This window comes from Amblyomma americanum, chromosome 9, assembly GCF_052857255.1.
Source record: "Amblyomma americanum isolate KBUSLIRL-KWMA chromosome 9, ASM5285725v1, whole genome shotgun sequence".
Taxonomy (NCBI): Eukaryota; Metazoa; Arthropoda; class Arachnida; order Ixodida; family Ixodidae; genus Amblyomma; species Amblyomma americanum.
Window position 1 is genome coordinate 103,248,795 of NC_135505.1, and position 25,322 is coordinate 103,274,116.

Consider the following 25,322-nt stretch of genomic DNA (forward strand, 5'->3'; position numbering starts at 1 on the left):
ATCCTCTTCGTTCTCTTCTCAGTCTCCATCGTGACTTGCAACTTGCCCGGCTTTCCCTTACCCGTCAGGGTCAGTGGTTATTGACTCAAGCGGGTATCTCGCCCATTCCAATCTCCCCGTTTACCTCTCCTATTCCCACCCCCGCTCCCAATCTTCGTATCCTTCCCCTCCCGACCAACATGTCCCCCGTCCTGCACGCCGGACGTCGTCATGCGGCCGCACAGCACCATTCTCCTCTCTTTGATACCCAGGGTGTAGCTTACACGGATGCCTCCTTCGTGGCTCCTCGAGGTTCCTGCGGCTACGCCCTGTACCATCCACACCTCCCTGCTCCTGAAACCCACACCAGCGGGCCGTATCTACACCCTCCAGACGCATTGTCCCTCGAGGTCCTCGCCATTGCGCATGCCCTCCAGTCATTTGCCCTCCTTCCCTCTCTCCAAGAGTACACAGTCTATTCAGACTCACAAGCCGCTATACACCACATACAGAAACGCACCCTGACCCCTTCTCTCCAACAGGAGGTCGAACGAGCGGTCTCCGCACTGCAGCCTTCCATCGTTTTCCTCCGCTGGGTCCCTGGGCATTCAGGGATTGACGGCAATGAGCTGGCCCATCAGCTCGCCCGCGACACACTTTTCCGGGCACCGTTGATCCCCTGGCCCAAGCCCTCGGAGAACGGTGGGAGGCTCACCCTTCGCCGCACCATAAAAGAGGTCTACCTTGAGCTCCGCCTCGACAAACGCCTTTACCCTCCTCCTCATCCATCACTCACGGTGCCGGAGTCTCGCCTTCTTCGGCACATTCAGATGAATGCAGTTATCACCCCGTCCCGCCTCTTCCTCTATCGCTATCGATCGGACCCTTCCTGTCCCAACTGCCCCTGCATCTATGCGGACCTGGCCCATTGCCTCTTCTATTGCCCGGCTGCTCAGCAGTCGGGTTCCTTCCCCCCACCCTTTCTATCCATCACCACCTGGCTCGACTGGCTTGGCGCTGAAGGGGAAGAAGAACAGCGGCTTCTGGTCGCCCAGGCGGTCGACATGCTCGGCCTATAAATTATGGTCGAATAAAAGTCTTTACTACTACTACTACTACTACTATTACCCGATTTTCAACTTTCAACCGTATCCCTACAACGGCAAACGTTGAGGATCAAAAATGAGCCAGGAGAAAAGCTCATTACTCGGAGTGCAGCTGTAAGCTTAAAAAGTGCTAAGGACCAAGAATTTCGCGCTGTGCACAAAACAGCCGCGGGGCGTAATAGAACGCACGCGATTTGTGTACACCGAGCGATGGGGAATAAGGTAAAAGGAAACGAAAACCATTCCACGTCGGCGAGGAGTGCGAACAAATGCATGCCGTGGGAGTGACGTGGGAGGAAGGACAGAAGAAAATGCCGTGTCTGCAAAACACACCAGTCCCGCACCTAGGGTAGAACTACGATTGCTGCGCTTTGGCGGTCGTTTGCATGCAGACAGCCGGAGAAGGCATGAGCAAGACTGCCGTTTATTTTCCGAAATTTGGCACAGGGTTGGGATCGCTATCTAGGGAATCTCTTAAAGCCCAATATAGCTTGCCCTAAGCTGAGACTCGAAAATGTTTTCAAGCATTGGCGTTATCGCAAGTTTTTTGTTTGAAAGCATAGAAAGAATACGTTTCTTGTCAATGCTTTACTTTCGAGCCTAAAGTGGGGTATAACTGATATTGCAGACAGTGTGTGCAAAACAAGCGAGCGGCAAGGTGGCTACACGAAATGTATGGCGTCACAGTGAGATTTGTTTAGTTGTCCAAGCGTGTGCAAAAATATTTGAATTTTTCACACGCAATCACCGTCTTGCTTTCTCAGGCAGTACTATGAATGCCGCTAAGTTATCTACTTTGTTATGTGCTTTGAATATGCGCACGCAGTACTTATTCAAAGCGAATTGACCAATTTTATCGTGCGAAGAGGAGCGCTTTCAGTTTCCAATATCCGAAAGAGCATGCCTTTTTTCGTTTTCCAAGCGTTCGCCTTTTGCGGCCTATTGTTTTTGTTTCTTTCGCATTAATTCGTTCCGGGGCTCTCTAGAGCGTTCTTACTTTTCGGTTGCACACTTTTTAGACTGGCAATTGTCGCCACCATTGCGTAACACTGAAAAGTAAAATGTAATGCAAATTCACATGGGTGCCGCACACACAGTATATTTTATGCCACCATGAATTAACTACCATTCAGTTTATTAATTTCATAGTCTTCGCTCATCTTTTCACTTTAAGTTGGACGCTCCACAGGAGGAGGAAGTGAAACAAAAACTCTACCAATATCACATCCAAAGCCGATACGAGGGACTCGGAAGGAAAATATGCAATTCGCGAACGCGTGCACAAAGGCAGGCATGCAAAGCCGTGCATTTTTTTCATGTAGGAAATACATGCAAGGCGATGGAGGTATGGATAAAGATGAGAGAAGCACCACAATATCTTATGGAAGGCAGTCGTGAAAGCAGTTGTCACAAGTCGTACTCTTAACCGGATGTCAGGAAAGATTCATTCGAACGCCTTATTAGCCTTTCCGACTGTCAGTAAGCAAAGGAATAAAATGTGCCGAATTCAGGCAGTCGAAATGCAGCTCGAACATAACTCTTAGCCTCCAAGTTTTCGGAAAATCCGAAAATAAAGAATAGAGGGTGGACGTGCCTTAAGAATAGGCTTCATATGCCGTCGTCTATGCATGACGTCTTGACATCGTCCACTTGAAGACGGAGAACGCCAGAGCTGTGACTGAACATGCGCTATACGAAACACTGCAAATTCTTGAGTATTGAGATACTTTTTATTTCCTCTTTCTGCTGGCAAGACCTCGATATGGCTCTTACCTAGATCTTGATACGGCTCGTGCTGGTATAGCTCGTTCTGCGAATTTCTTTCCATCCACATTAGGAATCTTCGTATTACAGCTCCAGCAGAAAGAACATGTAGAACGCCGATGTCACGCTCTGCCTAATGTTAGTAGCGTAATTTGTTTTTTCACTTTCAAGCTAATGCGCGCTTTCACTTCATGGCATTTTTTACCTAACGTTCTGTATAGCTTCTGTGTACTGTAAGAGTCGCCTCTATGTTCTGTCTTCTCGTTATTTGACCCGCAATTTCTCTCCTCTTTGTTTCCTTTCTACACTTCCAAGGCACCTGAAGCTAGACGAGCATTTAAAATAAACGGCGGTCACTCTGGCAGGCTTTTGCCCTTCTAAAGCCTATAATTATCTCGCTCAACGCGTCGCATGATAGCGAACATTATACGGCTGCTGGAACACTGTATCATGCTGTTAGAGGAAAGGGAAGCCCATGTTTAAGTTTAACAAGTGGTTCCTAGAAGAAAAAACAGAAGATGGCATACAGACATTTCAGAAATATACGGTACCCGCAGGAGAAAAGATGGTAGAAGTGAGGATAACGCTGGCATTTTTTCTCAATCATTTTGAGCACGCTAAGTTTGGTTGCAGATGATCCGGTGAGCTTTTGCGGTTTCCTAAGAGGTTAGAGGTCACCGAGAATATGAGAAGTAAGGCCGTCGGCATACATAATTATGAAGGGCTAAGCCTTTGCAGATCGATTCTTGGGGCAACAGATAGCTGCCTATGGATGGTGGTTTACTGGTGGAATGAAAACGGAGATTGCACTAGAGATCTATTACGTGGCCGCAAATCTCTTTCGAATCTTTCCCTCGGGTGGCAACAAAATCAGTCCTGAAGTGCAGAAGCTGGCCAACCGGAACTAAGAACTTGGCGTTGTACTATTCCCTTGACCTGTTTTATTGGTAATGCTTACTTCGTCCATAATGAAGTCGAAAAAAATTACACCTACATAATACTGAAGACCGTTGACAGTTACGTGATAGAAAATAACTCTATAGATTAGCGACGGAGCTTCTGACATACTCACTGTTGGATCTGTTGTTCCCAAGGGACGTGTCTGCGGTCAATCACTGTTCTTTAAAAGCATAAAAATAGTCGACCGAAAAATCCCAGGAATAGTTTTAATATAAATTTTTCCTAACTATAAAGTTGAAGGAATAGAACTATGGTAGCTACTACAGATATCGGCAGAGCACCATAATCAGAGTTGAATAATGTTGCGATATGAGGAGCTTGAACCTAGATATTGATAAAGTTGTGCATAAGGGTCATATAAAGAGAATGATAGCTGATTTCAGTATGTGTCTGATGAAGACCTACATGCATGTAGACAAGTAGAGCTAACCATGTGCTACTGGGAGTTACAATTACCAGTGGCATTTCTTAGGGAGGATGAATTACAGAGGCATACTCCTCGGCATTGAGGAGGCTGTTCTTTAGAAGGAGAAATATAAAGTACACAGAGCTGAACATCAAACTTCTCTCTTATAATATACTTTTATTTGGTCAAAGCAAAAACCAGCTTGTAATGAAGCTCAGCAAATGTTTTGAAAAATATCAATACAGGCAGTATTTTTTTATTTTCTAAATACCCCGCCGCAGTGCCCCAATAGTTATGGCGCTCGGCTGCTGACACTAAATACGCGGGTTCAATCCCGGCCGTGGAGGCTAAATTTCGTTGGAGGCGAAATTGTAGAGGCCCGTGTACTGTGCGATACCAGTGAACGTTAAAGAACCCCAGGTGTTCGAAATTTCCGGAGCCCTTCACTACGATGTCTCTCATAGCCTGAGTCGCTTTCGGACGTTATAAACCCCCATAAGCCAAACGAAAATAATTTCCCAAATATTAGTAAAAGGACTCGACTGGTCATCAAGGTGTTGAAGGCAGATTGCATTCTGAAATAATCACTACGCAGATAATTAGACCGTACACTGCACTCTCGCAACAATTTGAACAAGGGCAATATAGGAGAACTGTAAATAAAGCGATTGAAGGCATGTACAGTTTTTGTCATAAATATACAGTCCGAGGGGTTTGCTTTCAAGCCGTGTAGCCGGGATTTGAGCACATTTGACAGTCCTACGCTTGGGAGTGCTGAGAACTTAAGTTCTTCCCGCTTTCGTGAGATTGGGGTCCCTGAGAATATAAGCGGAACCGCGTTGCATGGCTCAGAAGCAGACCCTTTGGGCTGCATACTTTTGACAATGACTATACATTACACTATCCATGCAGGAAGTTTTTGCAACAATAATGGTCTAATTCAGAGATTAATTTGTCTACTATGGAAGACTGAAATTCACTTCCGAACCAAATAATAGTTTTGTACTTAGGACGGCCTATATATGTACCTTTTACACTGACATGTTTTCTTTCTCTATATTTCAGTTGTGCATAATGTGATGGTGCTGTAGTGCTTCCTTACTATGAGTTCTGTTTTAGGTTTTTTCCTTCCTATATCGGCTAAAAATCAGACCTGCATGTGACTTAATAAATAAATAATGATTTGAACGCAATGCGCCTAAGAAAGCAATGTATCAGATCTCTGAAGCATGGAATCGGAGGTAATTGGATACGGTATGAATGTCGCTGTGTAGTGATTACTTGAGTGGTTGCAAAGGAAAATAAACTTTATTTGGCTCCATTACTTATTCGCTAACCAGCTTATACAGTCGATCCTTAGACTGAACAAGCTCATCATAAAAGTATAAGATTGAGAGAGTAACAGTCTTTCTCATCCATGCGCTCACAACTTTACGCATTTTAAAATCTATGAGTCCAGAAACAAAACAGCGTCTTGACAATTCCTTCCTGGTTTTCACACATATGCATTTCGCTCATTTACATTTGTAATGCGCATTCCTCAATCTTCAGTTTACTGTCATTCGGAGCTTCCAGGAGTGTCCTTATAATTCCTCATTTTTATATTGCTGTTTTTTAATTGGCTAAAGAGATTTGCATGTACAAACGTATACTGTTCATGATTAAAATCGTAATTACTTGTTCCCGGAAGTGTATTTTATCAACTCCTTACCGCATAGAGTTTCAAAATTACGCTAGTCCATATGGCCCAAAATGACTTTTCTGACCTCAGTATTCATGAAAGCCATCTGATTGCTGCATTGCAGCAAAATATTTCGTGTCACATATGGTACAACTTGCAGTAGTAGGGGGTACTTCTTGTTAAACTATAGAACTGCTTTAAACAGCCATAACTGAACAGGAATTGCAATAATAAACCAGACAATGGCAATTTCTTTTTACAGAGAGGCTTTTTCCTATAGATGCAGTCAGCCTATCTACCTAAAATGCATGACCATAGCACATGCGGTGCCTCTACGTCTTCTGTTATTAGTTTCAATGAGTTTTAAGAGCAGCTCTTGGATGCTGATTGCGTAATCCTGCTCAGCATTACCTAGAAATTGGCTTTCAAAGATTGTTCGTTTTATACCTGCTTTTTTCAAGGCACTGTCTTATTGTCGTTTAAAGAATTGAAAATTGAAAAAAATTGAAAAGGGCGACATCGCGATGGACCACTTCCTTTGGACAAAATATTCTTCGTGCATGAAAAATTGACGCCTTAGATTCACGTGCCTAAAAAATTTTGAAGTGTCTATCTCAGCAGCATCACTTTTATATGAATGTAGGAACTGAAAAAAAGAGCTCTTCTGGCATTTATTTTAGAAAAACCAAACAAAATAAAGAGCCGAATAAAATTAGGTATATTTCCGTCTAGCTCTTTAGTTGGGTCGCGCCATTGAGCTTTCATAACGCTCCGTCTGTCCCACAGCTTCGAGAACCTTTCATGCCCATTTGTGCAAGAATTGCTCAGAAATATATGCGAACTCCCGTGTTATAGAATCAAAGCTAGTGGTCTTCTTTTTTGTCATTTTTCTCGCAGTCTTTCCCTGTCCCTATTACACGTGTTGCATAAAAAACAACCGTATAAAAGATGTTGGTTAAATAGATTAAAGTTGCTTTTCAGACGTACATTACTCAAGAATGCATCAAACGATAGGCATCCACCGCACCTGCCGATGGGCACGAACGCAGTTCTTGCTCTGTTGTACCATACAACCACGTGAGCGTGATTTCAAATTGAGATTGCTAACCGGAAATAGTCGGGTCCACGTCAGGTGCTCCTGCAATAAAGGTGAATCTGATTATTGCGAACCAGAGGTACCAAGCGTGGTTTCGTGGGCACACAAAGCGGACAGAAGGTAAAGCATGTCATCAAATCGGTTTCATGCTCTATTTTACTTCTTCCAAGTTTGGCTTTGCTCTGCATCGTTAAGTTCACGCACATCTATATGTTCACAAAACTTATGGGTGCGAGGGCATAACAACAGTCACTGATTGTTTCGAGCTGCTGGCGGAGAGGCAATGGCACATTGGTCTTGTCAATAGGGGGAGGAATTCCAGGGGATGCTGAATACAATTCGTTACGACCCGCTGTGAAGTGACCCAGCCAGATACCGTGGTATTCTTTCTTGTATACGTTTTCCTAGTGCCACAGATATTGAAGTTATCTCTCGGTACTTTGGTGCTCGCCTACGTACAGGTATTTAAAAGGAGTGGGAAACGGATAAGTAAGACGTTCACCCAAGAAGGAGCCTTAATTTCAGGCCCTGTATTGCGATTTGCTATTTAGTTTCTCATCTTTCACGCACGTGTAGCAATTGCCTCTCATCGATATTTGATCTTTACACCAACGCTTTTTTTAACTCTTTCTAGCAGGGTAAATATATTGCTAAATTATAGAGAAAATGTTTTGTACCTGCAATGAAATAAAAGACTTCAAGGTCAAGATGTGCTCGTTTTATGACATTTTGTTTTCCCCCTTTGGGAAATGTTCTTCTTTGAACTGACGTTTTTTTTGCTGTCTAATCCTCTTACCTTTCTTCTAAAATATATTGCAACGGATAGAAGAAGAGATGAATGAAGACTCTTGGAGGCGCGCGTGCTCTGGGATTCGGTGCTCTGTGCCTGGTGCTCTGTGCGGGCCGTCTTGTGCTCTTGACCTGTGTGCTGTGCCCGGGCGTTCTCGCGTCGTTCCCGCCTGGACCACGTAACAATATGCTTTCGTGGAAGGAACTTCCAGTTCTATGAAGAACTAAGAAAGGAATCCTGCCATGGAGATCAGTAAAGAAAAAAAAAGGATGACTGAAGATGATTAGGGTCAGAACAACATTAAAACCAATACTTATTTTCCCACCGTGGGTATGTACCAAATTCACAACAACAATTAATAACCGTGCTCATCAGAATACATGCTTTTGTTTTTTTTTAACCGTGTGCGGCAAAACAATTTATTTTGAATCATTGTCTTTTCAAATCATTTAGAGACTGAATAGTCAGGTTTATCAGGGTTTGCGGATCTGAACACATAGGCCGCCTAACATTGTGTCTCTTTCACTGTGAAGTCTGAACGCCTGTTCCACAACTTCAAAATGAAAATATGAACAACATGAGTACTGTAGTGATCACTGAAATAATTACATTTTTTGGCAAGAAAATCAAAACCATAAAGCCGATATACTTTCATCAGCACACACTGCAATACTTTTCTCCGGACTAATAAATTTTGAGCCACTATTCAATATTGTCACCGACAAACGTAGCAGGAAGCGGGAAGCAAAGCCGTTTACAGGGGCGACGCTTGCCGAACAGCCGCGCTCATTCGAGCCAAAGAAGACGTTCGGTCACCCGCTGGGAGACAGCTTCAGCCACCAGGTGGCGCCGGCAGAGTGTCAGCAGTAAGCCAGCAGTGTGGCATTGCCCCCCTCCCTTACAAGGCGCATCGACTCGATGCCTCGCGCGCCCCCGGGGAAAAACATACGTAAGGCGGAACGTTAACGGCGCGAGCGGCTTCGTGGAAAGGGGCTAAGGGGAGTAATACGGCTTCATTCAGACCACGTGTACTACTTCGGACGTCGATTGTCAAGACAACCGGGCAGTTCCTTGAGGAAGCACGCCGTAGATCACGGCGCTGAGGTGGCGTAACACCTGGTATGGACCAAAGAAACGGCGAATAAGCTTCTCAAATCGGCCTCGCAAATGGATCGGGCTCCACGCCCAGAATTGGTCACCGGGTGTGTAAATCACCCCTCCCTGCGGCGGAGGTTGTGACGCTCGGCGTCGCGTTGTTGCTGGCACCGGATTGGCTGTCGAGCAACTTGGCGAGCGGCTTCAGCGTCACGAACAAATTGGTCAGCGTCTACGACAGAAGTGGGAGTAGGATCTGGAAGAATGGCGTCCAGCATGGTCAGGGCTTCGCGACTGCGCACCAAATGGAATGGAGTTAAGCGTGTCGTTTCGAGAAGCGCAGTGTCGCACGCGAACGTGATGTAAGGCAGTATCTGGTCCCAGTTTGCATGGTCATCGTCGACATACATAGAAATCATATCGACAATAGTCTTGTTAAGCCACTCAGTCAGTCCGGTGGTTTGCGGATGGTAAGCTGTAGTTTTGCGATGGCTGGTACAACTGAGTCGAAATACCTCGCTCGTAAGTGCCGATGTAAACTCGGTTCTCCTGCCAGTTAATACGACTTTTGGGGCTCCATGACGAGGCACAATGTTGTGAATGAAAAAATGAGCAACTTCAGTGGAGGTACCACGGGGAACACCCTTGGTCTCACAGTAGCGGCTAAGATATTATATTTTTTATTTTTATTTTATTCAATACTGTCAGCCGCCATTTGGTAGCCAAGGCAGGAGTGGAACAATACATCGTTGATATAATTCGATGCAACAAATTAAGCACACACAAAATAAAAAGCGAGCACAGAAGCAATAACAAACACTCTGCGCTTCTTAAGAATACAAAAATGCAAAAGTAAGAGCATGAACAAACACACTGCGTCTATAACAGCGACACGACAGCAGATAAGAAGAAATCTTGGTTTGTCAAGCTGACCACGTCACGCGGAAGCCCGTTACATTCTGATATTGTTTTTGGAAAGAAAGAAAACTGGTAAGGTTTAGTTCGGCATCGTGGAACTACTATTGTCGAGCTGTGTTTGCCGCGTGTTGCAGTGCATGGAGTGTATTATCTCTAGAGTGGATGGTAATTCAAACAGATCATCTTGGCCACAAAGTAATATATACCCTACAAACATACTCTCAGCTCTCTATTCTCTACCTCCCTGTTATTTAGCCCCTCAGCATAATCAGGTATTTTGCTTAAAAGCTACACTTTTAAAGCGAAAGCTTTACTACGCCAGCGAGCGAACCATTCGGCTCGTCGCGCCGTATGCCATATGCAGGCAGCCGTGTGCGGTGGCTGACGAACGACGTTGATCCCTCGTAGCATAGCACCGCAGCAGCCGCGCTCCAACCGATGGCGCCACCGTCGACGCCGTTGTCGTCGCCGCTCGCTCCACCAGATGTGCTCCTCTGGGGTAGAGGGAGATGTGGTGTCGCCTCGCGGGTGGGGGGGGGGGGGGGTGCATCTATATATGCGCTTCGCCTCGGTGTATTGTAGTCGTTATAGAGAATGCGAATAAGACGCAACAACGAAAAGCGAGGAAGAGACAACGCACTCAAGAAACGCCAGAAGAACGCGCCGCATGACTTGAGAATTGTCTCAAAGAAGATGTGGCTAGAAGAAGTCGTGCCACGTCCCGGAACGACCAAACTCTAAGGCGCCTGTGTGCTGTGCTTTGTCAGTGCACGTTCAAGGTCACCATGTGGTCGAAATTTTTCCGGAGCCCTCCACTACGGCACCTCTTTCTTCCTTTCTTCTTTCACTTCTTCCTTTATCTCTTTCCTTACGGCGCGGTTCAGGTGTCAAACGATATATGAGACAGATACTGTGCTATCTCCTTTCCGCACCAATAAAATTATTATTATCCTCCATCAAAACGTGGCCGCCGTGGTCGTACTCGAACACGGATACTCGGGCTCAGTAGACAAGTGCCTTAAAGGCTGAGCCAGCGCACAGGGTTGACGGCCCGAATAATTTTTTTAATTTTTTGGACGCATTTTGCCTCCATAGCAACGCGAGCGTTGGGGTCGGTTCGAACCTATAACTTCGATTCAAAAACTACAATTCAAAATTTCGTAGGAGGCCAAATTGTCGTCCCTACTTTTTGAATACTGGACTTGCCAGGAGTACCTCCCCCCACCCCCCTCTCGTGGATTTCCGCGCGCTCTCAGAATCCTGGAAACGAGGCCAAAAATATGTTAGCCAGAGATATCTTTAAACCGGATTCTGACGCCTTCCCACGCCCGGGATTCACGAAAGGGTTTGGTCAGACTTTCAGCGAGCTGACAAAGGCCTGCAAGGCCTCGTGTGAGCTATGCCCCGCACCGAACATGTGTATGGGCAATCTACAGGCAAGCCTTTGGCTCAAATTACGCACTTTCTCCACTGTCCTCTCAATCTTTTTCAGAATATCCCCTCTTTCACTCACTTCATCATCTGTGCATCACCCCACAGCGACGCCTGGCTACAACCACTCCAGCATGAGGTTCAGCAAAACACGCAACACATTGAAACTTCTACCGAAATTCATTTCCTGGACAAAAGCCTGGCCCACCTCAAGGAGGCTTATCACAGCCTCCTGGAAACCTGTAAAGGCAATAAACACTAAATGACACTTAATTAGTGGCTGGCCGAGCTGCAGACAAAAATCCGACAGCAATCTGAGGAACTCTGCCGATCGAACGAGGGCAGATATGTGACGGCATCACCGGCTGCTTGTGCAGCAAACTCGCATGCCAGCTCCTCCGACACGTCATTGGGCCCACACACACCAAATCATTGACACAACACCACGCGACACTCCTCACAAGCGAACAAATTGACAATCCCGAGGCGCTCCTGGACAGAATTCAAACCACATACATCACTCCAGGTGCCACACACTTCTCCCCTCTTCATAGGACCAGCCAATCCCCCACTGCACAGATATCACGGAAAGCGTAGTGAAAATGGGACTCCTGGTCCTCCGATTCAACTCCGCATCAGGCGCAGAACAAATCACAAACGTCAGGGTCCGTATTCTGGATGACTACTCGATCAACCAAAGTGCTCAATATTTCAACCTGTGCTGGAGGGAGGGCATCCTCCCGCGTTTTTGGTGCCAAGCGAAGGTAATATTCAAACCGAAACTCAAAGAAACAACTTCCACTCCTAAACCTTTGCCCGATATCGCTATCTTCATGCCTCAAGAAGATCTTCGAGCATGTTGTCTTAACGAGACTCACGAGGAACATGGCGGACAACAATCTATATCCGCACAGCATGGCGGGATTTCATCTACATCTACAAGCACAAGACTCCATGCTGCAACTCACGCACGTTTTCGACCGGCTTCTTCCGGGCCACACCAATGCACTAATAGCTGTGGATCTCTCTAAATAAAGCCTTTGATCGTACTGAGCTTCACGTGTTCATGAGTTCCCTATCAACATTGGTTGTGTTGAGCACAAGTACACTTACATTTAAGCATTCCTCACTGAGCTCATGGCTGACAAATAGTTCGGCCCACTGTCGGCCCGCTCCTACACGCTTCAGTGTGCCAGCACCCCTCAACGGTTCGTCCTCTCCCTGTTTAACATCACCCGTACCCTCTCACCCCAAAACTGTCATCTATTCCCCACCTGGAGCGCAGTGTTCATGGCGCCAAAACCAAGTTGTGCACCACCACACGACAGTGACGGCAGCATAGACAACACCTCACTGGAAGCAGCCAGCCTCACTCAAAATTATGCACGACACAATAGACACTCGTGCTCCCCAGAGATGCCCGAACTGCTCCTCACTCGACCTAAGAACCGCCGCTCTCCCATTGCCTTTGAAGTGAATGGGGACACGGCATTCGAGGTTGACACCATCCGCGTATTGGGCCTGGACATCCAGAACGATGGCAAAACACTGCCATCCTCAAGAAACTCAAGTAAGTTGCAAGCGCGATGTCGCACTCAAACCGCAGAGTTTCGTGCCACCAAAGGGGCATGATTTGTGTCGCCTCATCCATGCCTTCGTCGTCAGCCGTGTGCTCTAAACTAATCCAGAGATCCAACAATGGAAGCTCGACATAAAAATGCTTTGGATGCCTTGATCAGCATGGCATTCAGGGTCTCGCTTTATATCCACCTCAACACATCGTCAGACTTATTACTAGGCCTGCACCTCCACAACATGATCGGGAAACTCGTGGAGGCCTACCGACAGACTCAACACATCAGACTCTCACAAACCTTAACAGGCCGGTATATCCTGGACTCCCTGGAAATCAAAATACCGGCCAAGAACACAACCCTCTTCCCTATCCCTTGACCTCTTCACCATGAGCTGCTCATCCAGCCACTACGACCAAATATGTGCCCGTCCCACCATGATCAGTGCCGCAGAGCCCGTGTGAAGGCACTCAATGGAGTGTATAGCTCCGAGACAGACGCTGTATAGGTGGATGCTGCCTGCACGAGTGATGAACTGACCGCAGGCGTTGTGGACTCTTCAGCCACCCTCCTCATACTACCTCTCATCCAGACACCTGCCCAGAGGCGGATGAGGAAGTCCCCAATACAACAGCCCGATACAACAGGCTATAAAACTGCAGTTCAAAAATTTGTGCGAGGCTGAGTCCATCTCCGTGCTTCTGGCATACTGGAATCGCCCGAAGCACCCGCCCGCCGCCACCCACCATGTAGAGCTAAATTGGGTGCCTGAGCACTCCGGGAATCCCGGAAAGTAGGCCGCCGACCTTCGAGCCCGAGGATCATAACACCTGGCTCAGGGCCCTTCAGATCGGAGATTGACGAAGTAGCGCATGAACACATTCAGCGAGCTGACTCAGGCCTAGAGCTACTCCTTGCACCAGCTCTACCTCTCGCCCCACCTGTCCTTAGAAACAACACGCAACACTTTGGTGCACACTACACAAACACTTTCTCCCAACCTTTAGCCACGCCCATTATCATCTCTCATTCCCAACTCCTGCATGCACTCTGTGCCCAGAACCCTTCGCCTCTTTCGTCCACATTATCTACCTCTGCCCGGCGGACCCTCTCCCGCGGTGCCTAGAGAACCTGAAGACCTGCGAGGACTGGGAGACCCTGCTTCGCTCAGAGAATCCGACTGTGCAGACCAGCGCTACAGGCCGGGCTGCCAGTATTATGTACCTTAGGAACACAAACACTTGAGAGCAGTGGCTTCGTCCGGCAACCCAGGGCTTGTAAGGGCAGGTCCCTTACAGGCTGATCCAAACATACTTCGTGTCCCCTACATACGTAATAAATGTTTTCACCATCATCACTACCACAACCCATGGGCATACCGAGAGTGCCTTCCTTGTAATAAAGTTTCTCTTTTTCTCTGGCATTTTCTGTGCTATCTGTGAGTACGTACACTAACACACACCACCGGCTTTTCTAGTAATGAGCCAAGAAATGCTTTCGCATAAAAGGTTTGATGTTCAGATTCACTGATTCTTTGGTAATTCGCTGAAATCCCAGAGTGGAGTGCTGTGATTAAAATAAAATTATTGTCAAATGTACACATGTCAAGGTTACCGGATACATTGACATGCACCAGTAGACATGACGCTAAGAATGTAAGGCCAGCCAGCAAAAGATGTACCATAAGCATCTTAGAGCATGTAACAGGAATTGCTTGTGGGCGACGTAAAACGGGATAGCATACCTATTGACAGAACAGGAAACAGCAATAATCGGATGTTTTCAAAAATGACTTAATTTCTGAGAAGTCTGGTCAGTTGGAATCTTTGTTTTCTCGCTGCTACTACAGAACACACTTGATCGTGCACTGCTTTTGTTAACCACCACCAAAAAACTCCAGCTGCTCAAATAAATCTTACCATTGAAGCGATTTAACTCCACCGCAGTGAATGTTGAATTCCGCCTTTGAAAAAGTAACGGACAGTCTCTGGCCGTTTTCTTCAGTGATGAAGAAAACAATACGTTGCAGGAGCAACGAAAGTGACAATGTAAAGCCCTGCATACAGCTGCATCGCACTTTCGGAAAGAGCTGAAGGAGCTGTCTATTAGAGGTTGTCATATTGACGCCTGCCTTCGTGCAGACGGACAGACCTATCAAGAAGAGGAATAAGTATTGTAGAAGCGCGCGTCCAGGGCTACACCGCTGCTGACTCTAGGCCGTTTAACGCCAGCGGGACTCTGGGCTGCTTAACGGCAACGTGACATCTGGTGGTGGAGCTGGCTAAGTCGAAAATGTACCGTACAACCCCTTCAAGCCTCAGTAAATGCGGTGGACATATACCTAAGGTACACTCGCCAGTCTACCAGGGCAGTCGCGGATTGCAATGCATACCTCTCGAATTTGTACTGCTCCCTGCATCTAATCCAACACGAAAGGCTCCCACAATGAATCCTCCAGCTGCAGTTCCGCCGGTCCTGCTCAACCACCAGCCAGAGCTACCCCAATTCCACGACCAGCCCCACGAGCACGCCAAAGACTGGCTGGACCAGTACGACCGGATAGCCATCTACGATGGCTGGGGCGCTGACTGGAAGAGGCGTCTTGTTTATACGACCCTCAAGGACTACGCGAGGACCTTGTTTATAAGCAGTGAATCTTGCAGTCGAACGTAGGATGCGTTCAAAACCGAGTTCGTCCAAGTCTTAAAAGACAGACAGCACGCTACGCAAGAAGAAGGCTGACCTGCTTTTGCGGGCCCTGCATAAACTCCCCAACTAGAGTGTGATGGTTTATATCTAGGAGATCGTGCTGTTCTCCGAGGTCCCGGTCGTGCAGACCAACGCTGCCTACCTGGCTGCAGGCATTATGGTCTCCAGGAACGCTAGAGTACACTGGGGCCGTGCGGATGCCCAACAGCGTTTCTGCTCCGAACTCGTCAGTTCGTCAATAAAGTTTTTGACGTCGACGATTTGTTTCAAGCAAGTGCGCGTTGACGTTCTCCCACATGCGCTAACGTCGCACAAAACATGCGCGCGTTTATTTTACATCTTATTCTAGGACGCCGATGCTCGTATTTGATCCCATGTCCCTCTGGAGTTGCTCAGTAACCGCGCTTGGCTGCAGTGCTAGGTGACATGGGGCCAGATTACGCAACTGTGACAAATTCAGTCACACGTTATTGACAATGACGAAGAAATGACGGCACGATGAGACGTCATCACGTGACGCAACGAGGAATCAGCCAATTACAGCAGTGCGTCGCCTCAAGAACGTTAGAGTGGCCGTCGGCTAAATTTTCTTTAAAAATAAATAATAAATAAACAACGATGAAAATACCTAATATTTTATTTTGCCATAACATTGTGTTTAAAGTCGGAAAATATTAAGCAACACAAAAAGTGTTCGAAGTTGTGCTAATAAATTGGCTGGTGGGTAACTTTTGCTGCCGCAGGGAAACTCTGACGGCGGTAAAACGTCAAGCCGCTTTTCACGAAAGCAGCCAATTCTACGCCGTGTTTATTGTTTGTTAGGCGGCGTCTGAAGTGAAGCTACTGTGCGGTTGATCTTAGTGCGCAGAAAAATTTGAACGAATGCAGTGAAGGCTACGTGCCTACGGAGCGAACTTGCAAGAAGAGCTTGGTACGAAATCCACGAAGACAACTTGTTGAAGAAGTTGTTTTTCGCCTCTTTCGATCGATGATAAAAATGCCAAAAGGGGAAGTGTTGCAATATGTGACGAGTGGTTGTTTGTTTCTTTCCCCTTGGGGAAGAAAAGATGACCACGAAGTGTCATTTCCCGGGAAAAATAAAGTGCTTTGCCTGCATAAGCGTGTCTTATTTATATGTAGTTGTGTGTCAGAGAGGTGACCGCGGGAACCCACTCCTTCTGCATGCTAAGTTAGCAGATTGCCTGCCATACCTGCCGCACGTATTTGCTCACCGTCGGTTGAGCGATGCCGACGTGAGCCTCGCTACCAACGGCAGCTTGAAAGCCGCCCGTGGCAAAGAACTGTAGTGCACACAGCACCTGCCGCCGCACCTCAAGCGCACTCGCACGCAAACCTCCGAGTTCATCGGCAAGTTCGTCACACAGCTATCCACAGTCTCCCTCTCCACTCGAAAAAGGCGTCGAAACAGCTCGTGCGGCAAGTCAAACACGTCTTCGTGCGCCCTCCTTCGCCTCAGTCGTGTCGCAGAGTACACCACCGCCATTTTCTGTCACAAAGGCAACGGTCAAATTGACGGCCTCAAAACTGTGACAAAAATCTCTCAAATATCAGCTGCACAATATGGTGTGCAACGTCATGACTTCTGCCACATCAGTGACGTCATCTGCAGCCACCCATGACGCAAAAAGCAATATGGCCGCCGGCCACGACCGACCAATAGGAGCTAGCTTTATTGACACCACTGTGACAAGTTTTTGACAATTTTCCTAATTGACAATTACGTAATCAGGCCCCTGGATTCAATCTTAGCCGTGGCGTCCGCGTTTCCATGGATGCAGAATGAAAAGGCGCTCTTGGTTAATGATGCCATCGCTTCTCGCAACATCTCAGGTGGTCTAAACATTGTATACCACGCCACTGTTATACAATGTTCTTTGCCTCCTGGTTGTGGCTTCGGCAAAACAATCATCACATTGAGCGATTGAGTTATTGAAATTATTTTATAAAGCGAAAGATAAATGAGGTTTTCGAGTGCACCTCCTAGAGCGAAAAAAATGAAGATTGGTTTTGAGAAATAAATGCCACAGTAACTGTTTCAGAATTATTAATGGACGCCTGAACCGCGCCCTACCGGTGGTGGTGTGGGAAAACGTTTAATCATGGTTATTTTCAGGATACCACCGCGTGTAGATGGAATTGAATAACAAGGCCTGGGGTGCGGTCTGAGCTCGGTGACCAGAACCGACAACGCACTCCCTCACCAGAACAGGTTTTGGCCACCTAGGTGTAGTACTTGGCCAAAACCTTCTATGAAGAAACCAATTAACTCTCGGACCTGAGTCCCCGGTAGCAGGGGAGCACCTGAGCAAGGCGGCGGTCAGTCCTCTGACTTAGCTGAGGGTGCTTAGAATCTCTGGCTCCAGGCTGGTCGCCATTGGAATATGAGCCTGGCAACGTTCAACGCTTGACCCTTATCTAATGAGGCTAGCCAAGCAGTGCTGTTCGAGGAGCTAGCGGGCATAAGATGGGATGCCATAGGGCTCCGTAAAGTTAGGAGGGCAGGTGAGTGGAATACTGTGCTTAAGGACGGGCGCATACTGTGCTATCGCGGATTAGCGGATGGACGAGAACTAGGTGTGGGATTCCTCATTAATCAAGATATAGCTGGCAAAGTAGCTGAAGGTAGTGCAGGCCTACGCGTCTACATGCAGCCATGATGACAAGACCCTTGAAAGTTTCTATGGCGGCAAGAACAAAGTAAAATGATAGTACACTGTACTGACGGGCGACTTCAATGCGAAGGTGGGCAAGAAGCAAGCTGTATCTTAAAGGTACTCAGGTACTCGGAGCAGAAATGTAGAGGTTAGCAAAAAGGATTCAGCTTAAGTTAAGGGCACCTCAGCGAGCCATGAAAAGAAAAATGATAGGTGTAAAGCTAAGAGACCGGAAGCTGACAGAGTGGGTGAGGGAACAAACGTGTGGGTTAATGACATCCTAGTCGAAATCAAGAGGAAGAAATGGGCTTCGGCACGCATGTAATGCGAAGGCAAGATAGCCACTCGTCCTTAAGGGTAACCGAGTCAGATTAAGAAGTTCGCAGGCATAGGGTGGGCGCTGCTGGCACAGGAAAGGATTAATTAGAGAGACACGGGAGAGGCTTTTGCCCTGCAGTGAGTGTAGCCAGGCTTGTTATGAGGATAATAATTAGCAGGAGAGAGTGGGCACTAGCTTTCCGGACCAGCCCCTTAAAAATTCTAGGAGATGTTCCTAGTCCGGGACCGCTGTGGCTTCCGCTGCAGCTCGGGGCCTAGCGGCAAGGGCTCTTTCCGTCTCTAACGTAGAACAGGTGAGCAGGGCTGTCTCCCCCGTCTCTCGGTTAGGTGAAGGGAAAGAGGGTGAACAGGGCTAGAGGGCTAAGGAAAGTAATAAAGGAGGTTTGTGAAAAAAAAAGGAAGAAAGAGCTGCCATTGTGGCGGCTTCTGGATAATTTAATCCACCTGGAGACCTTTAACGTGCACTGACATTGCACAGCAGACTGGCGCCTGTTCCGCTTCACCTTCATTGAGAAGCGGCCACCGCTGTGGGATTCGAACCCATATACTCCGCCTCTAGACGAACGCTTTAACCACTCAGCCACCGCGGCGAGCGCGGCAGTCTTTTGGTCGTGGCCGCAGCGTTAGTCCTCGCTACTTGTCCTTGCCGGCGTTTAAGGTTATCGCTAGGCATAACGACCTCCCATTATTCTTTGGAAATGGTTTCTTTTGGTTTGGTTTTTTGGGAAAGACAATGGTTCAGTATGTCTCATACATCGTTGGACACCTGAACCGCGCCGTAAGGGAAGGGATAGAGGAAGGAGTGAAAGAAGAAAGGAATAATTAGGTGCCGTAGTAGAGGGCTCCGAAATAATTTCGACCACCTGGGGATCTTTATCGTGCGCCCACATCGCACAGCACGCGGGCTGCTTAGCGTTTTTCCTCCATAAAAACGAAGCCGCCGCGGTCAGGTTCGAACCCGGGAACTCCGGATCAGTAGTCGAGCGCCCTATGCACTGAGCCACCGCGGCGGGTTCTTTGGAAATGGTGAGCGTTGGTTCTCGATAGGGCCTGAACTAGCATGCCCGGATTTTGTGGTACATATTAAAACATTTCCACAGGCTGTTCACTGCAGGCATGTAGTGAGAAGTGGCATAGTGGCCCTACGATGCTTGGATCTAGGAACTCTCGCCAATGCGTCGAAGGCTCCTCGTCACCGAGTGTATCTATTGCTAAAGAGAGAGAGAGAGAACAACTTTATTGAAAATGCCTGCAGAATCGGTTAGGCTCCCTCCACGCAGGGAGGACAAGCATTTACCGCGACGCGGCCACTACGTCAGTCTCGTGCGTTATTCTCTTCGAGGTCTTGGTCTCTCGCTACTTCCGCGGGTCCGAGAGGGCCGCCACCCTCTTCCTGGGTGTGCTGCTCCCCTTCTCCTCGGTTTCGCTCGGTCGCTGCCTTTCTAGAGCTGCCGAGACCTGCTGTATGGCTTTGAGTTTCGTCTCTTGATCATAGCTCCTTGTTGCAGCCTTTAGCTGCGGCGGCATTGTCGTCTTTTCGCTGGCTTCTCGCGGATTTACACTACAGTACCAAAGGATGTGAGCCGCGGTGGCTCTCTCTTTCGCGCACAGTGTACACACGTCACTCGCGTACACACTCTGACATACGTGCTTAGCTAGCACCGGGTTGAGCAGGAACCCCGTGTGTAACTGTCTATATAACACTGCCACCCTCCGGGTAAGCCCCGGGTGAGGTGGCGGCATAGTCTGTCTGTTCAGTCTGTACCATTTCACTATTTTGTTGCAGGTGGTCATCTTGTCCTTGGCACTGCACTGCGACCAACACTCCGAGTCATCCGTGCTTGAAGCGGGGCGGTTGATTAGTCCTCGCGCGATCGAGTTGGCCGTCTCGTTGTGGGTCACATTCCCGCGTTCCGGCACGTCACTGCCCATGTGGGCCAGAAACCACTTGATCAACACAGCACTTCTGCGTCCGATCTCTTCGGCGTTGCGCAGTATGCGCGAGGCCTCAGTACATACCCTACCCTTGGCGTAGTTCTTCACTGCCGTTATAGAGTCACACAACACAGTAGTGCATCCGGGATCGGAGACGGCAAAGGCGATGGCCACTTCATCTGCCTGGTGCGCTTCTCGAGTCCGGACGGTCGCCGCGGTCTTCGTTGCACCAGTCGATGCCCTGACAACCACCGCCGCGTATGCGTTACTGCTCCCTCGATACTCCGCCGCGTCCACGTAGACGGCGCCTTCTTCTCTGGCGTGGAGGTCCACAAGAGCCCTGGCCCTTGCCAGCCTCCACTCCTTGTTGTGCTCGGGGTTCACGTTCCTCGGGATTGGGCAGACCCTGAGCTTTCTGTTGATGCTATCCGGTATAGGTACGTCTTTCTCCAGCGTGCCTTCCCTCGGCTCGAGGCCAAGGTCCCGTAGTATGTCTTCCGGTTCTCGTTTCAGAGAGACGCTCGAGTTGCGCCGTTCGCTGTGATTCGGATATTTTGCCCAGCGTGTTGTGGACTCCCAGCGCCATGAATTTTTTGGTGGTCGTGCTCTCGAGGAGGCCGAGTGCCGCATTATACGCCTTGCGTATGGTGTAGTCTACCTTCTTACGTTCGCTCGGCCTCCAGTTGTGGAAGGCGGCCACGTACGTTATGTGGCTAACTGCGAAGCATTGAACGAGCCTAGTCAGGCTCTCCTCCTTCATCAGCGCTTTTCTGCTGGGCACCCTCCTGATGAGTCTCATTGCCGCGGTCGCTTTTCCCGCTAGCTTGTTGACCGTTTCACCATTGACTCGGTTTCGCTGGATGAGCAGCCCGAGCACTCGAATCTTCTCGACCTCCGGTATTACATGGCCTCCCGCCGTCTTGACCGTGATCTTGGGACGCTCGTACTTGACTTCCATATTCTTTCTTTTCCTGCCCGCTCCTTTCGGTGGTATCACCAGCAGTTCTGACTTGGCCGGAGAGCAAACGAGTCCAGACCCGTCCAGCTGCTCCTCGATGGCGTTGACCGCTTCTTGCAGCGTTGTCTCAATGGGTTCGTCGCTTCCTCCCGGTACCCATAGCGTAACGTTGTCGGCTAGATGGCGTGCCGGACGCCCACTACGCTTTCTAACCGGTTGGCCACCCCGATCATCACGAGGTTGAAGAGTAGCGGTGAGAGCACCGAACGCTGCAGATTTCTGACGCTGCCCAGCTGCTTCTCTTCGGGCTGCAGGTCTGCCGCGCAGATTTCGTTGGTCTGTTCCGTCAGGAAGTCTTTGATGTAATGGTATGTTCTCCTGCCAATGTTTCGTCTGGACACTTTTTCCAGGATAGCCGAGTGCCTTAGTTTATCGAAGGCACTTTGCAAGTCCAGCCCGAGTATTGCTCTGTTGTTCTTGATGCCCGTCGTATCGTCGATGATCTCGTTCTTCAGTAAAATCATGGCGTATTGCATCCCGAGCTTGTTCTGAAACCCAATGATAGAATTGGGGTAAAGCTCCGATTATTCCAGGTAACACTGCCAACTGTTCATGGGAACGTGCTCGAGGACCTTTCCCACGCACGCAGTGAGCGAGATCGGCTTGAGGTTCTCTATGTTGGGCGGCTTGCCAGCCTTGGGGATGAGGATCGTCTTGGCTGCTTTCCATTGCTTGGGCAGCCTTCCTGCTTGCCAGCACTTGTTGTAGAAGTTCGTGAGCGTTTCGATGGCCGCTTCGTTGAGGTTCTTGAGCGCTCTGTTGGTCACTCGATCGGGACCCGCGGCGGACCTGCCATTGAGACCCTGCAGGGCAACTCTGACTTCCCACGTCTGGATGTCTCGATCTAACGTCTCGTTCTCGTTGCCTTGGTAATCCGGGTGTCTTTCCGTGGGGGTGGTCGGTAGGTAGTTGGCGTTCAAGCTTCGCTTGACCTCGTCCTTCCCGTGTTCGCAGATTGCATTGTGTAGGATCCTGGCCAGGTTGTGTTGGTGGCCCTTGGTATTGGTTTCATCGAGGTGCTGCAGTATTTTCCACGTCTTGCCCTTGTGCATCTGTCCGTCGGCTTCGTTGCAGACCTCGTTCCACTGTTGGGTGCATAGCACCCTGCAGTGAACCTCGATCTGCCTGTTGAGCTCGACAATCTTCTTCCTTAGACTTCGGCTGGTTCGTCGCTTCTGCCACCTCGCCTTTATGGACTGCTTCGATTCTATCGGGTGGGCCAGCCCGCTGTCCATCTTGTCTATCCGTTCGCCCGTCTCCAGCTCTTTGGTAGCTCCTTCCATAGTCTCAACGAAGTTGGCCGCCCATTGCTCGATGTCCGTAATGTCCAGTTGCACCGCGGGTAGTGACTTTCGAAAGGCGTCCCAGTTCGTAATGCGATGCTTCCTTATGCCGGTGTTGCCTCGACCTTCGAGTGCTACGACGACCTCCACGATGTAGTGATCGCTGCCCAGCTCTTGGCCCGTGTTTCTCCATTTCGCTTCTCTCGATCCACCGTCGGTTTTGACGAAGGTAAGGTCCGGAGTGGTGCCTCTCGTTACCGATGTGCCGATCCTGGTGAGAAAGGCCGGATCCGTGATAAGGTTCAGTCCTACGTCGGTGGCGTCTTGCATCAGCTCTCCCCCCTTGACCGTCGTTCTGTGGTAGCCCCAGTCTTGGCTCGGAGCGTTAAAGTCTCCGCACACTAGGAGCGTATTGCTCCCTGCAACTAAAGTCGCCTTGTGGATTAGTGCCTTGAACCTCTGTTGTCCGTGGGACGGATTGCTCTAGACATTCACCAGGAAAGTGCTCTCCTTCCTCTTCTTGCCCGTGATTACTTCCAACGTGCACTGTTCGATTGCGCTTCTGCAGATCATTTCGTGTTCCATGAAGGTGATCCCTTTCCTGACGAAGGTGCAGACCCCTCTGCCCTTGCCCTTGGACGTGTTCCTTTTGTTCGGCGGGCTGTTGTGCGACCGGTAGCCCGATAGTCTCGGCGTCTCTTCGTTGTGTGTTTCTTGAATAATTATGCTAAACCGTCCTCATCGCTACAAATGACCCTTTGTTGCGAGATCGCGTCCTTTATTTTTTTCAATCTTTCCTATCTCAACTCTTTCAACTCTCCTACTGTCTGCACGTTAAAGAGAATGTGGCCCAGAATGAGCCACTGGGCAGGCTAGTGCCCTTTCCGTATCTTTCTTCCTACAGTCGCAACAACAAGAGACTGGACACTGCATGGAATGCAACATCTGTTATAACTGCTGTAGTGAAGTTGTAGTGGGTAGAGTTCTTGTACGCGTCGGTAAGTGCGTGCCTCTGCGTAGCTTTGTGCTTGGCTTAGAGTGGGATGTCTTCGCGTTGATTTTCTCAAGTCACTATACATCCTTACCGACTCAAAAGAAGCATCTGCAGCCGTCCTAAATATCCTGCGTAAAGTAGGGCCCCTCAAACACAACACGACACACAGGACAATCTGGATTTCAGCGCACACGGGAATAGAGGGTAACGAAAAGGCGGATAGGTTAACTCGCGAGATCACGTACCAAGCTGAGCAGCCACATACCCTGGATCATCACTATACCGTTGAGATTAGATATTCGGAGATATCGAGTTTTCAAAGAGGAAGGAGGATTAGATACTCTCCTCCGCATAAGTCTCTAACACAGCAAGAAGCAGCTAGTTGGCGGAGGCTGAAAACGGGAACTTTCTTTAACTTACACATCCTACACAAAATGTATGCTACACAATTCAGGGAAACATGCCCGTGGTTCGGGGCAACCCCCACGCTATACCATATCACCTGAGAGTGTGAAAGCAACTACGCATTCCACCAACACAAAACCCCCAGTGCAGAGCTATGGGTGAGCCGGCTCACCAGCTGCGAGCTCGCTGCCCAAAGGGCACTAGTGCAGCACGCAAGCGAAGCAGCTAAGCTCAGTGGAGCCCTGGAATAGGGGCCCAACTTTGCTGAAAGGTCAAGCATCGACAGCGATGAAGACGAAGACCGATACGCCAATATGTTAAGAGACTTCAACAAAGTTCTTCACTCTCTCACTTATTCAAGTTTGCCAAGTAGTCGGCATATGACAATGAGAAAACAATATCTTTACGATCTGCACTGTCAACTGGTGGATATTCCGGATGCTGAGCACCGCAGAGAAACCTGTGATGGGCTAAGTTTCCTTCTTATGCTTCCAGGTGCCCGAAACCAAAGTGGACGAACGGATCAACCCATCGATTCGTCGTCACCATAGAATATGCTAGCCGCCCCGGTTAGCTCAGTTAAGTTAAACGACTGCGCCAGTGAAATGGTGATCTCGGCTTCGAAACCCAGACCTGGATACAATTTTCATTAATTACGAAGCTTTATCTTTGTAGCACTCTAGCTGCGCTTGTTTGAATGTCAGTAATTACTCTCTTATTGAAAATATACTCAACCTTCGAGGATTCCTTCAAAGCATTAGACCAAACACTGTTTCAATCAATTCGCTCTCGCACTGCCATAAGCTTGCCGTCCCGATTAGCTCAGTTGGCAGAGAAACTGCTCCGGTGAAGCGGTGGTGCCGGGTTCGAACCTCGGAGCAGGATGAATTTTTCTTTAACTACGACGTTTCTGAGAAAATATTGTTTAACTACAGCACGCACCACATAGTACTGCAAGTGTGTGGTTGAGCTTTGTTCAGACGCTTATAATGGTTCCTAAAAGTGAGCTTCGCTTACATGCTTTTTTTGCTAAACATACCATTTCCTCGAAACTGTAAACCAGCTTCGACAAGAGGTTTCATTGCCATTCATAAAGTGAAGACATCCTGATGCAAGAGGCACATGTGACGAGTTGAGGCTAATGCCTCGTATACATCCCATAGG

The 25,322-nt window shown here is 48.5% G+C and overlaps 1 pseudogene; it reads right to left on the reverse strand.

Moving 5' to 3' along the window:
- Positions 1-19,879: 19,879 nt before the first annotated feature.
- LOC144103814 (uncharacterized) lies at positions 19,880-22,711 on the reverse strand (annotated as a pseudogene).
- Between the last annotated feature and the right edge of the window lie 2,611 nt (positions 22,712-25,322).